The sequence below is a fragment of the Cnephaeus nilssonii genome, assembly GCF_951640355.1.
Source record: "Cnephaeus nilssonii genome assembly, chromosome: 14".
Classification (NCBI taxonomy): Eukaryota; Metazoa; Chordata; class Mammalia; order Chiroptera; family Vespertilionidae; genus Cnephaeus; species Cnephaeus nilssonii.
In genome coordinates this window covers 27,691,098-27,704,723 of record NC_137085.1, presented here as the reverse complement: position 1 = coordinate 27,704,723, position 13,626 = coordinate 27,691,098, and the positions used below count along the sequence as shown (strand labels likewise).

The following is a 13,626-nucleotide window of genomic DNA, read 5'->3' as shown; positions in this document are numbered from 1 at the left end:
AGAAGCTGATGGCAACTTTTGGTCTCCATTTAGGGCAGAATAAAACATATATTTTAGATAGTTAAAATAAACTTAGGAGTTGTATTGACTAGATATTAATTGGTTTTTAAAAACTGAGGCAATATTTTGGTGTCTTGTTTCTCAGTTGTCCTGTATTTCCCACAAATTAAATTGCCTTTCTGCATTTTTCTCTACCAACATTTGAGTGCCTACTGTGAACAAGCTACAGTGCTGAGCAATGTCGCTAGGGGGGAAATTTAACCTCCTTAGTTCCACACTTAAGACCTTTGATGTTCTGGCTTCTCCCTGCCGTTCCTACACTAAATAAATCTCTCAACCTTGCTTCACATACCCGTTGTCTCCCTCAGCCCTCTTCCTGAACTTGTCTTCAGTGTAGCTCTGTGCCGTGTCCTTTCTTCGCATTTCCTATGCCATTCCCCAGCCACTGCCCCAGTGCCCTTCTCTCCACTCCTGCAGGCTCACTTGCCTCTTCTTCATAGCTTGGTCACCTCTTACACAAGGCCTGCTCTGGTATCCCCCTACTGTATCCATAGCTGGATGTGATCTCCCACCGTTCAGTCCCCAGATATTCTACCAGCCTCTCTGCTGTGGTCCTTACTAATTTTCACTTTGTATTTTAGAGATTGATGAATACTCTTCGATGATATTGCAAGTTTCTAGAGTGCAGGGATAGTCCAGTTCATCTATATGTGTTTCTCAGTGACTTGCCCGCGTAAGATGTCCAAGCGCTCAATTGTGTAAAGGAATGAAATGGACATAATTTGAGGCCAGAGGTCACCAGTTTGTGCAGAGCCCTGTGGGGTACAGAGGACAGAGGTCACCGATAGAACCCTGCTTGGCCTGGCCCTTCCTTTGATCCTAGTCCCTGAGGCCACTTGCTGCCCACAGGCCTGTTCTGACCTGTCACTGCATCCACACCCACACCCTCTGAGGACCACACCCACACCCACACCCACTCTCATCTAAGACTTGTGTATTAAAAACCATCTTTCTCGCCCTGACCGGTTTGGCTTAGTGGATAGAGCATCAGCCTGTGGACTCCAGGGCCCCAGGTTCGATTCCGGTCAAGGGCATGTACCTTGGTTGCGGGCACATACCCAGTAGGGAGTGTGCAGGAGGCAGCTGATCGATGTTTCTCTCGCATCGATGTTTCTAACTCTCTATCCTTTCTCCCTTCCTCTCTGTAAAAAATCAATAAAATATATTTTAAAAATAAAAATAAAAATAAAAACCATCCTTCTCTCATGGCGTTCTGGGGAGACATAGGGAAAGAGACCGTTGGAGTGTTTTTAAGGGTCACCTCTGTGCTTATTTCTTTTTCACCTCTGTTGTGCAAATCACCCACACTGTATGGGACCCTTTATCCAGAGCATTCTCCGTTCACGTTCACGAGCGGGCATGAGGGCTGGGATTGGCTCGTGCTCCACCTGTGGCAGGCTGTTGAGGCTGGGCAGGTTATTTAATCTTCCTGTGGCGTCATTTCCCCATCTGTTAAGGGGAGATAATGTGCTTGAGGGTGACCTGCCTCCCTGGGATGCTCTGAGGCTTACTGACTTAATGCCATTGCTATTAACTTTAACCAAAGACGGCTGGACAGAACCGGCTGGAGCTGGGGCACAGAATAAATATGACAACCATAAAATGGACGCGCCGTGAGACCTTGGGCGCCATCTTCTGTGCTGCCCTTGGCACAGAGGAAACCAGTTAGCCCCTCAAGGACCTCTAGGACTGGAAAGGCCTTAACAGGCTTCCGGTCCAGCCCTGCCTGGTGTGGCTGTGCAGCAGTCGGTGGCTCCAGGGAGAATGTGTTATGAAGGTCCCAATTGCAAGGCTGTGGTCCCTTTTCAGGATGGATCTTTGGGTTATCTTGGCTGATTTGGTGTGAATGATCACATATTCTTTTGTGTGTGTGTAAATATATGGTAAATTTATATATATAACAAAATTTATTTTTAAAAATCCATTTTAAAGTGCACAGTATAGTGGCATTGAGTGCATTCGTAATGTTGTGCAACCATTAACATTATCTAATTCCATTAAATAGGCACACCCTATACCATTGATGGGCAACCTTTTGAGCTTGGTGTGTCAAACTTCGCCAAAAAACTGAGCATAACTCGGGTAGTGTGTCACTTTGAGGAAAAAACTAACTCCAAGACTCTAGTCGCAAATGTTTCATCCTCAGGAGCAGCAAATGTTTCATCCTCGGCATGTGGCCGCGTGTCATCAGAAATGGCTACGCGTGTCAGTGCTGACACGCGTGTCATAGGTTCGCCATCACTGCCCTATACCCTTCTCCCTTGAGCAGTTGGCAACCACTAATCTGTTTTCTGTTTCTATGCACTTACCTAATCTGGATATTTCATATAAATGGAATCATACAACATGTAGCCTTTTGTGTCTGGCTTCTTTCACTTAGCATAATGTTTTTGAAGCTTGTCCATGTTGTAGCACGTGTCAGTATTTCATTGCTTTTTATGGCTGAGTAATATTCCATTGTATAGATATACCACAGTGTGTTCATCCATTCATCCACTGATGAACCTTTAAGTAGTTTCCATCTTTTGGCTATGTGCATAGTGTCACTATGAACATTCATGTGCAAGTTTTTGTTTGGACATCTGCTTTCAACTCTTTTGAGTATATACCTAGGAATGGAATTTCTGGGTCAATGATAATTCTAGTTTAACTGATGGGAGAACCACCAAAGTGTTTCCCTTTTTTAACCTTTTTTAACCTTCCTTCTCCCCGGCTCCTCTGGTTGCTCTCAGTCCTCTCTGAGCATTTCTTCTCAATTTACTTCATAACTTTCTTGGGTCTTCAGCCCCGGAAAGGATAGTGCCACTCAGGGTTTGTTCATTCCTTCCGTAGTTCTGCTCCTTCTACCCTAGTGGTGCTCAACCCTATCTGCACATTACAATTATAGTTCCTTTAACAAACCCTGACCAGGCTCCACCCCAGACCAGTTAAATCCCCGTCTCTGGGCTGGTGGAACCTGGACATTGGTGTCATTTAAAGGACCTCAGTGATTTTGATATGCAGCTCCTTTCAGGATAATCATTCATTTTCATGGTTTCAACCTGATGACCACCTAGTTTTTATTTCTGCTGTCTACTGGACATATCCATGAATGGTCCTCCCGTACGCCAGTTCAGCTGTTCCGAACCAAACCCTTCATCTTTCCTCACAACCTGCCCTCTCCCAGTGTTTTCTCCTTTAGTGAAAGGACCACCATCTCCAGGCATCCAGACCAGACACTCGAGACTTATCTATGCCTTTTCTCTCTCTGTTATTCCAATTTCCCTTTGATTGATTCATTTATTCAATAATTTATTGCCCAGTCGTTAGGACCGAGGGCTATTGGGGGGACATGAAGCCTAGGAATTATGTTAGGATGACAAAAAAGACATAGATGAAACACTTAAGTCACAATATAGATGCGAGGATAACCTGAAATTGACAGCAACATTATTATAACTACCACTAGAGGCCCAGTGCATGATTTAATCATGCACCTGGTGCACCAGCGGGCTGTCCGCCGGTGCCCCAGGCCTTCCGAAAGCCTCCGGCGCTGCGGAGGCTTTCGAAAGGCCTTGCGCCGGAGCAGAGAGCCGGCCAGGTCCCCCGCTTTGGCCTTTGATCGCGGGGGACCTGTCCGGCTGGCTGTCCGCCGGTGCCCCAGGCCTTCCGAAAGCCTCCGGCGCTGCGGAGGCTTTCGAAAGGCCTTGCGCCGGAGCAGACAGGCGGCCAGGTCCCCCGCTTTGGCCTTTGATCGCGGGGGACCTGTCCGGCTGTCCGCCGGCGACCCAGGCCTTCCGAAAGCCTCCGGCGCTGCGGAGGCTTTTGAAAGGCCTTGCGCCGGAGCAGACAGGCGGCCAGGTCCCCCGCTTTGGCCTTTGATCGCGGGGGACCTGTCCGGCTGGCTGTCCGCAGGCGCCCCAGGCCTTCCGAAAGCCTCCGGCGCTGCGGAGGCTTTCGAAAGGCCTTGCGCCGGAGCAGACAGGCGGCCAGGTCCCCCGCTTTGGCCTTTGATCGCGGGGGACCTGTCCGGCTGGCTGTCCGCAGGCGCCCCAGGCCTTCCGAAAGCCTCCGGCGCTGCGGAGGCTTTCGAAAGGCCTTGCGCCGGAGCAGAGAGCCGGCCAGGTCCCCCGCTTTGGCCTTTGATCGCGGGGGACCTGTCCGGCTGGCTGTCCGCAGGCGCCCCAGGCCTTCCGAAAGCCTCCGGCGCTGCGGAGGCTTTTGAAAGGCCTTGCGCCGGAGCAGACAGGTGGCCAGGTCCCCCGCTTTGGCCTTTGATCGCGGGGGACCTGTCCGGCTGGCTGTCCGCTGGTGCCCCAGGCCTTCTGAAAGCCTCCGGCAGCCATGGTACAGACGCTGAGCTCGCGGCGCCAGTGGCGCCGCGAGCTCAGCGTCCTGCTGGCCCAATCAGCTACCCCGGCCACCCTGAGTCCCGCCCCCTGCGCCTCCTGCTGGCCCAATCAGCTACCCCGGCCACCCTGAGTCCCGCCCCCTGCGCCTCCTGCTGGCCCAATCGTGGGCGTAGCGGAGTGATGGTAATTTACATATTACCATTTTATTATGTAGGATTATGAGGACTTCCTTTGTACATCCAGTGCATTCTGGTAATACTTCATATGTATATAGAATCTAATTTACTGTGAGGTAGGTGAAGGCAGCCCACTTCACATGGGACAGTACAGGTGTAGGGAGGCTAAAGTACTTGTTCAAGAATGGTGGTTAGCACATGCTTAGTGAGAGTTGGGATTGGAACTTAGGTCATGTCAAAGCCTGTGCTCTTGATGTGAGAGGTCCCTGGGGCAGAGCCATGAGCCCAGCAGCACTGTCACAGCATGGAAGGAGGAGGATCAGGATGTGACCACCAACTGAGATCATCCATGCTATGGGAATGCTTTGAAAACTGTAGAGGGTGGTGCAGATCCCTTGCAACCTTTGCTCATGTCTCTAGCAGACCGCCTCTTCCATTCTGCTCTGAATTACAATTAGGTGTTTATATCTGATTCCCTGGTGAATTATAGACTCCTTGAGGGTGAGAACTGTGCTTGCTTATCTCAGTGTCTCCCTCAGCCCCTGTACCTGGCACATTGCTGCTAATCAATAAGCGTTTCTTGAATGCAAGTGTGGATGTTAGAGTTGACTCAGAGAGGAAGAAAGGGAGATGGGAGCCATAGTGATGTTTGTCCAGGGATGTCACAGCGAAGCACTTCACTGGAGGTTTGACTTAGAGAACTGGAAAGGAAGAGAGGAACTCTGGGATTCTCTGGGTTATGAGTGGGAGAACCTATAACAAGATCTCCAAGTGAATGGACTTCAGCCTGACCTCTGACTTCCATTCCCTGGCACGGATAATCTGATTCTCTCTTTTGGCTTCCTAGCCCTTATCACTTTCTAACATTCTTAATTAATTTCCTTTATTATGTCTATTGTTTCTTGTCTAGTGAGAGTCGTCCCTAGAATGTAAGTTTCATGAGGGTACTTAGTTTTGTCTATTTTGTTATTCTCCTCTATCCCCCAATTCCCTCAGCCTAAGTAAGCACTAACTGCTTTTGTCACTATAGATTTGCCTATTCTGGACTTCCAAATGAAAGAAATCCCATGTGGAACCTGGGCATTGGTGTCATTTAAAGGGCCCCAGTGATTTTGATTTGTAGTTCCTCTCAGGATAATCATTCATTTTCATGGTTTCAACCTGATGACTGCCTAGTTTTTATTTCAGCTCCAACTGTCTACTGGACATATCCATGAATGGTCCTCCGGTACGCCAGGTCAGCTGTCCCCAACCAAACCCTTCATCTTTCCTCACAACCTGCCCTCTCCCAGTGTTTTCTCCTTCAGTGAAAGGGACCACCAATATATGGTCTTTGATGACTGGTTCCTTTCACTTAGCACAATGCTTTCAAGGTTCATCCATGCTTAACCCCTTAACTTCACAGATAGGAAAATTGAGACTCAGGGAGGAAAGGGAAATGACTTGGGTCGTGTGTCCTGCTGGTAACAAAACAGGAACCTGATTTCAGATCTTCTGTCTCCCTATATAGTGCTCTGTTCCTGCGTAGGGTGGACACAAGGGATTCAGTAGCCACAGCCAACCCAGCAATGTCATTCCGCCATTGACCTTGAGGCTGCTTATGGGGCCCCTTCAGGTATAGCTGGGGTGAGGTGAGACCTTGCAGATAGCATCACTGTTAGCATCAACCCTTTCCCACATCCTTTCCATCGTTCACTGTCCATCTGAGAAAGCGAATGGCTTGTGTGATCAGCTTCTAGTCTCCTACTTGGAGTGGCCTGGGTCCCTATGTCCTCAGATTACTAGCAAGAGAAAGGCACAGCCTAGGCCCCATCAGTGTTGACGGTTCTAGTGCTGCCCTGTAGCTCCCAGAGGGCCATGCAGAGGCCATCTGTACTGAGCCAGATAAGAAGCTAAGCCCTTCCTGACAGACACCTAATCCTGTTAGGCAGATATGAAATCTGAGTGGCATGACGTTGTCCTGAACCCATGTTTCCCAAAGGCTGGTCTTTGTACCACATGGCACCCAAGATGATTTTAGGTGATACATGGATGAACATTTTTGTTTAAATAGTTGTATATTCATTTTAATGTGTATTAGGAAGGAAAACTCCAGCATGATCAAACCTGTGATTTAATGAATAGTATTGTCTAGGGTGAAGCTAAAGTAGATTCCTTTTACAGAAACTATGTATGTTACAGGTGTAGTAGTCTGGCAGTTTGCCGGCATGGCAAAAGTCACGAGGACAGTTTGAGGTCAAGTTTCATTTGGGGGCTCTCACTCTGGGGTGATGATGACCTAGACCCGTGGTCGGCAAACTGCGGCTCGCAAGCCACATGTGGCTCTATGGCCCCTTGAGTGTGGCTCTTCCACACAATACCACGGCCTGGGCGAGTCTATTTTGAAGAAGTGGCATTAGAAGAAGTTTAAGTTTAAAAAAATTGGCTCTCAAAAGAAATTTCAATCATTGTACTGTTGATATTTGGCTCTGTTGACTAATGAGTTTGCCGACCACTGACCTAGGGTACTTTCCTTGAGCAAGGTAAGATGGCCGAGAACTGCTGACGGCCAGAGCTCCTTCACATGGCCCCGGGGCTAAGAAAACCAGGAGAAACAGCTGTGAGGCACTGGTTGTAGAGAGAAGTGTTGTGTGCTAGTCCCGTTACTGCCTTGCGCACTCATTGAAGTGTGCATAGGACTTGATGTACACAAGGGACAGGCAGAGGAAAAGCATCTTCAGAGGCGTGAGGGTGTGAGAAATCAGGGCCTCTTTGGGGAACAGTAGGTCATTCAGTTCTGCCGGAGTGGACAGTGTGAGGGAGATGAGATAGACAGATAGTCAGGGGCCAGATCACAAAAGGCTTTGACTCCCAAGGCCCGGAGGGAGGCAGGGGGATGGAAAGGTTGATCCAGCTCCAGAGACAAGCAAGCTAATCTGATTTGAAATTCCACTTCTGGGCTAACATGCTTACCGTCTTTATGCCTCAGTTTCCTTTTTGCAAATGAGGATTGTAATCAGAATTAAATAATATAACACATGTAAGTTACTGAGCCCATTCCTGGCACACAGGAAACAGTATATTGTTAATGTAGTTGTGTTAGTAATAGTATTGTAATTCTTGAGCTCAGACTTTATCCTAAAGATGAAGGGGAAACACTGGAGGGTTTTGCAAATAAAAGTGACATGACTAGAAGGACATGTTGTATCACTTTGGCAGCCTATGGAGGATAGATTGATGAAGAGTGCTTCTAGAAGTAAAGATACTGGCTAGAAGGTTAGTACAGTATTTCAGACAGAATCAACATTTGAACTATAGTCGTAGCCCTAAGAAAGGAGAGGAGGGGAGAGGTTAAGATAATCAGGAGCAAAGTCAGTAGAACTTGGTGGCTGGCTCAGTGTGGGGCATGAAACGGGGGGAAGAGTCCAGAATGATTCCCAAATTTTTGACTTGGGACGTTAGAGAAGGCAGTCTCCTTCAACAAAAAGTTCCACCTTGGAGGAGGAGATTTGAAGAGTGGAAAGAAAAAAAAAAGAAAAGAAAAAGACAGCGAATTCTGTTTGAGATATAATCGGCTCAAGTGCTTACTGCACATCTTGGTGGAGATATCTTCGAGGCAGTTGGTTCTTAAAGCAGCTGAAACTGTGGGAGTAAACGACATCACCTGGCGAGTGTTTAGAGCAGTGAGTCTCAAACTTTGCTGTACATTGGAATCTCTGGGGATGGGGGTGGGGGGATGTCTTTAAAAACGACCAGTGTCCAGGCTGGCTGGTGTGACTCAGTGGTTGAGCATCAACCCATGAACCAAGACGTCACCGGTTCAATTCCCGGTCAGGGCACATGCTCAGGTTGTGGGCTCAATCCTCAGTAGGGGTGTGCAGGAGGCAGCCGACCAATGATTCTCTCTCATCATTGATGTTTCTATCTCTCTCTCCCTCTCCCTTCCAATCTGAAATTAATTTTAAAAATATTTTTAAAAAGAAAAAGTAAACTGTAATTGAAAAAAAAAAAAGATTGCTATGTTCAAATCCAGAAAGGCTGATGTATAAAAGAGGGAGCTGATTTATTCTGGATGGTGGTGGTGGGAGGGGGCCGGGGCAGTACTACTGCGGAGGACTGAAGCGGCGGAGAGGTGGGATTCAGCTTTATGTAAAGAAACTTTCTAGCAATAGGTCCAACAGTGAATGACAGAACAATTAGAGGCCAGATGACTTCTTGGCAGTGGGATTGTAGAAAAGATTCAAATGTTTGGGGATTATCTGGGCTCTTATTTTCTTCCATTAGCCTAACAATTCAGAGGCTAATACTAAAACCATTAGAAGGTCATTTTCTTGACTTTAAAATTTCCTGCTCAGACCTAGCTGAGTCAGGGAGCACTTCTAATGGCTTGGTTGATGTAGTTATTTATTTGGTCTTTGGGGATCCCTGGATGAAGGCATGTGCCTACCCACAGGCCAGATATATAATGCAAATTAATTCTTTTAATTAGAGTCATATATGTTTATAGAAATCAATTAGCTAAATTGTATTTGGCAGCAACTTCCTAACAATCCCCTTTAAGTAGTCATTGCAGTTTGGTGACCTTCGAAAGCAACAGAAAGGCTTGAAAGTCTTTTTTTTTTTTTAATGTATTTTTATTGATATAAGAGAGAAAGGGATTGGGAGAGGGAGATAGAAACATCAATGAGGAGAGAGAATCATTGATTGGCTGCCTCCTGCACGCCCCACACTGGGGACTGAGCCTGAAACCTGGGCATGTGCCCTGACCGGGAATTGAACCGTGACCTCCTGATTCAGAGGTTGATGCTCAACCACTGAGCCACACCAGCCAGGCAGGCTTGACAGTCTTTAGTTCTTAAGGATATGTCTGAGATCCCTGACACCTCTGTGGTCATTTGGAGACTGAAAGAACGTAGATATCAGTGATTTTGTATCTTCTACTGCCATGGTTACTTCAGGATTCCCAGAAACTCCAGGGGATGTGGATCTTTGAATTTCAAGACAAAACACAACAAATACCATCTAACCTGGTCCTTAGATCTAGGAGGACCTCAAGTTCATATGTGGGAGGAACTGCAGAAGTCATCCAGTTCCTGTATTCCATTGTAGTGTCCCTGTGCTCCTTTGTAGTGCAGTTAGTTATTCAACCCCTGCTTGACTGCCTTCAGGGACCAGGATCTTGCTAATTCTTTTTTATTGTTGTTAATACTCACTGGAGGATATTTTTCCATTGGTTTTTAGAGAGAGTGGAAGGGAGGAGGAGATACAGAGAGAGAGAGAAACATTGATGTGAGAGAGGCATCGATTGGTTGCTTCTCACGGGGATAGAGCCTGCAACGGAGGTACATGCCCTTGACCGGAATTGAACCCGGGACCCTTCAGTCCGAGGGCTGATACTCTATCCACTGAGCCAAACTGGCTAGGGCAATCTTGCTAATTCTTGAGAAAACTCATTCCATCCTCGGATCCCTAGGAACAGCAAGGAGATCTAGCCTTAGCCCAAGCTGAAGTCTCCCTCTCTGTGGCATTACCCCCATTAATCCCGACTCTGCTTCCCAGAATTATGTGGAATATGTCTCTTCCACATGGCCTGTTGGCTGTTTGTGAACCATTGTCAAACAAACATTCTCTGATTTTTTCAAAGAGTTGGCTTTAATCTCCTTACCATCCTAGTCTCATGAAAATGTGCTGAAAATGTGATGCTCAGACATAAAACGAACCAGATTAATGTCCATATCTAATGCCGGACGTTGGGTGCCATTTAACGCCGGTGGTCTTGATCTGGCATCTAGAAGGGGTCTGGAATCTGGAGAAGGGGCTGTGCATAAATTAATAAAGAGTCCAGAGACAAAACATAATTTTGAAAGGCATGTGGGGGGCGGGGGGCAGAGGAGCCTGGCTAAAGAAACCAAGTTTTCCTCGTCTCAGGACCCCTTGCTTTTTTTTTTTTTTTTTAAATATATTTTATTGATTTTTTACAGAGAGGAAGGGAGAGGGATAGAGAGTTAGAAACATCGATGAGAGAGAGACATCGATCAGCTGCCTCTTGCACACTCCCTACTGGGGATGTGCCTGCAACCAAGGTACATGCCCTTGACCGGAATCGAACCGGGGACCCTTCAGTCCCCAGGCCGATGCTCTATCCACTGAGCCAAACCGGTTAGGGCCCCTTGCTTTTTATTAACACAAATTGTCCTAAGGCAAGGTAGAGATATACACATCAAAGGCCAGGGTTAGTCTACAGAGTCCATTGTGAGATTGGGGAATTGCCTTCGGCTGTTTAGGTGTTTGGCCAACAGGAGGCAATAACATGTAGATTAAGATGCCCTGAGCTGTCTGGCAGCAAACAGTCAATTTAATGCAACCTTTTCAGGTTTGGGGAAATGCCTTTAGCCATTCCCAGCAGGCGATAACATATGTGACTCAGCCCTTGTTGAGTCCCCAAGTTCCAGCAACCTTTCGATGAAACTCTTGCAATTATGAGGTGCTGGAAGTGGCTTCCGGCACATATCCTAGAATTGCCAGTTCATTTACTCCCATTAAGGGCCTGATGAGGCAATTGATATTTGAAAACAGTATCCTGTGGACTCAGTTGAATGTCATTTTCTATACTTTGTGATCAGTCTCTGTGTTGTCAGGACACTAGAATCTACATTCTTGACCCTCCATACTAAGTCTCACAGAAATGTGATGTGGTTTTGTGTCCTTGGGAAAGGGACATTAAATAATCGATATTATAAAAGACCTTTACAATAACAAGAAGGTAAACATTCCAGTAGAAAAATAAAGGAAAACCAAAAGTAGGAAAGTAACAAATAAAATAAAATAAATAAATGCAAATGGCCATAGTGAATGAAACATGTTCAGATGTATTAATTATTAAATAATTTCAAAACAGTAATGAGCTCAAATTTGGAAAGATGTCCATGATATATTCACAGGTTAAAAACTGCAAGGTGCAGACCACTGAGTATAGCATGATTCTATTTTTGTGGACTAAATACTCTAATATACATACTCTGGGTCTCTACAGATTTAGGGCAAAGTTAAGTGTGAATACCCACCGAACAGTGGTAATCTCTGAGGGCCTGTATTGGATGCTTGAAATATGATGCTTATTTTATATAATTTTTAATTTATATATTTTTTAAAAAAATATATATTTATACCAATAATTAGATGTTATGTTCCATCCAATTAGCAAATATATTTAAATTATAATATCCAGAGTTTATGAGAATGTGGCTACATGGGATGACACTCCAGCCAACTGAGCCACACCAGCCAGAGCCCTTTTTGTACTGTTTTTAACAGAATTGGTATCAACATTGTACCGGCTGCTTAAAAAGAACTTGGAAGCGTTCCTTCTTCATGCTCTAGAACAGCTAAAATAGCATTTTGGGGGAAATAAACTAAGTTGGCTAAAAGCAATATTATCCTGGATTGGATCCTGGAACATGAAAGGATCATTAGTGGGGGGAAAATGGTGAAACCTGAATAAAGTCTATATTTTAGTCAATATTATTGGACCAATGTTAATTTCTTAGTTTTGACAAAGGTACAATAATTACGTAAGATGTTAACGTTAGGGAAAACTTAAGGGTATATATGGGAACTCTCTATTATCTTTGAAACTTTCTATACACCTAAAATTATTCTAAAATAATAAGTTTATATTTAAAATAAAACAAAAAATTATCAGGAATAATGTACATTTTATAGATTTAAAATTCACCTTTCAACCTGTCTGTGCCTGGGACTTTTTTTTGGAGGGAGGGAGGGGTAGTTCTTTAACAACTTTCTCTTCTATGGTAATTGTTTATTTAGATTTTCTACTTCTTTTAGGGTCATTTTGTATTTTCCTGGAAAACCATCTGTGTCATCAAGGTTTTCAAATGTCTTTGTGTATTATTAAGTAACTCAAACTCTTAAAATTCCTTTCGTATTTTCTCTGTTTCCTGGTTATTTCCCAATGTCATATCTTATTTTGTGTGATTATTTATTGGGTTGTGAAATTAACTGGGTGATTTGAGACCAGTATTTTAAGTGAAATAGACTAGAATAGAAAAAATATAAATACGTATTGTTTTATGAACTGGAATCTCAACACATGTATTGTTTTTCTTGGTAATCTGACAATACCTATCTATCAAAGCACAAGTGCATGTAACTTTTGGCCTAGCAAATCAATATTTGGGAACTTATCCAGATATATAATTGCATACATGCAGAAATGATACATTGCAATATTGTTTGAAATAGCAAAAGATTGGCAGTAACCCAAATGTCTATCAAGAGAGGGCTACTTTTAAATTACAGTACATTCATACAATTTAATACTCAGTAGTTGTCAGGGAGAATGAAGAAGCATCCTGTGTATTGATGTGGAGAGATACCACGATTATGCTATATTCTGAGGAGAAGAAAGCCTGGTGCCGAACAATGTGCATGGTGTACTACGTGTGTCATGTTGAAAGGCGGAAATATAAAACCTGTATTTGCTTGTATAGGCATAAAGAGAGTCTGGAACGACAAACAGAGAAGGAGAGCAGGGATTACATATGGGTGTGGGAACCGGGTGGATGAGGCAGGTGAGGGCGGCGGAGAGACCTCTCACTGTACTTTATTAAATTGTGGTCAGAACACACTTACCATGGGATCTACCCTCTTAACAAAAGTTTAAGTGCACAAGACAGTAACTGTATATCCCTTTACAGCCTAGGGTTTGAATTATGCCCATGAATCACCTATTCAGAAGTTAAATGTGAAACACTGAGCAAAAGAAGCAGCACTCAGGAGAACAGGCCTGTGCTGCGTGCAGTTCCTGAGGCCGGCAGATCTGAGCCGCGCTGTCGGGGTGCACACACAGTTGGGGGGGGGGGGGGGCGGGGGCAGTGTCACGCAGTAAGGTATCTCTCTCCCAGTAGGTCACAGTCACAGTTGGAGAAGCCTTATCTATTTTATTCCCTCATCCTCATGTTCAACTGTTGAGTTAGAAAGCCCACGTGTTTACCATGAGACGGAGGCCTCGTCGGGGCCGAGGGCGGCTAACCTTGTTCCCTCTGTGGCCCGTGAGCGCC

At 45.3% G+C, this 13,626-nt stretch overlaps 1 protein-coding gene across 1 annotated transcript in view; it reads left to right on the top strand.

Moving 5' to 3' along the window:
- FRMPD1 (FERM and PDZ domain containing 1) overlaps positions 1 to 13,626 on the top strand; it is a gene marked incomplete at its 3' end in the record, with an annotated part of 66,438 nt that overhangs the window by 14,050 nt on the left and 38,762 nt on the right. The gene's annotated exons all lie outside the window — the stretch shown is intronic.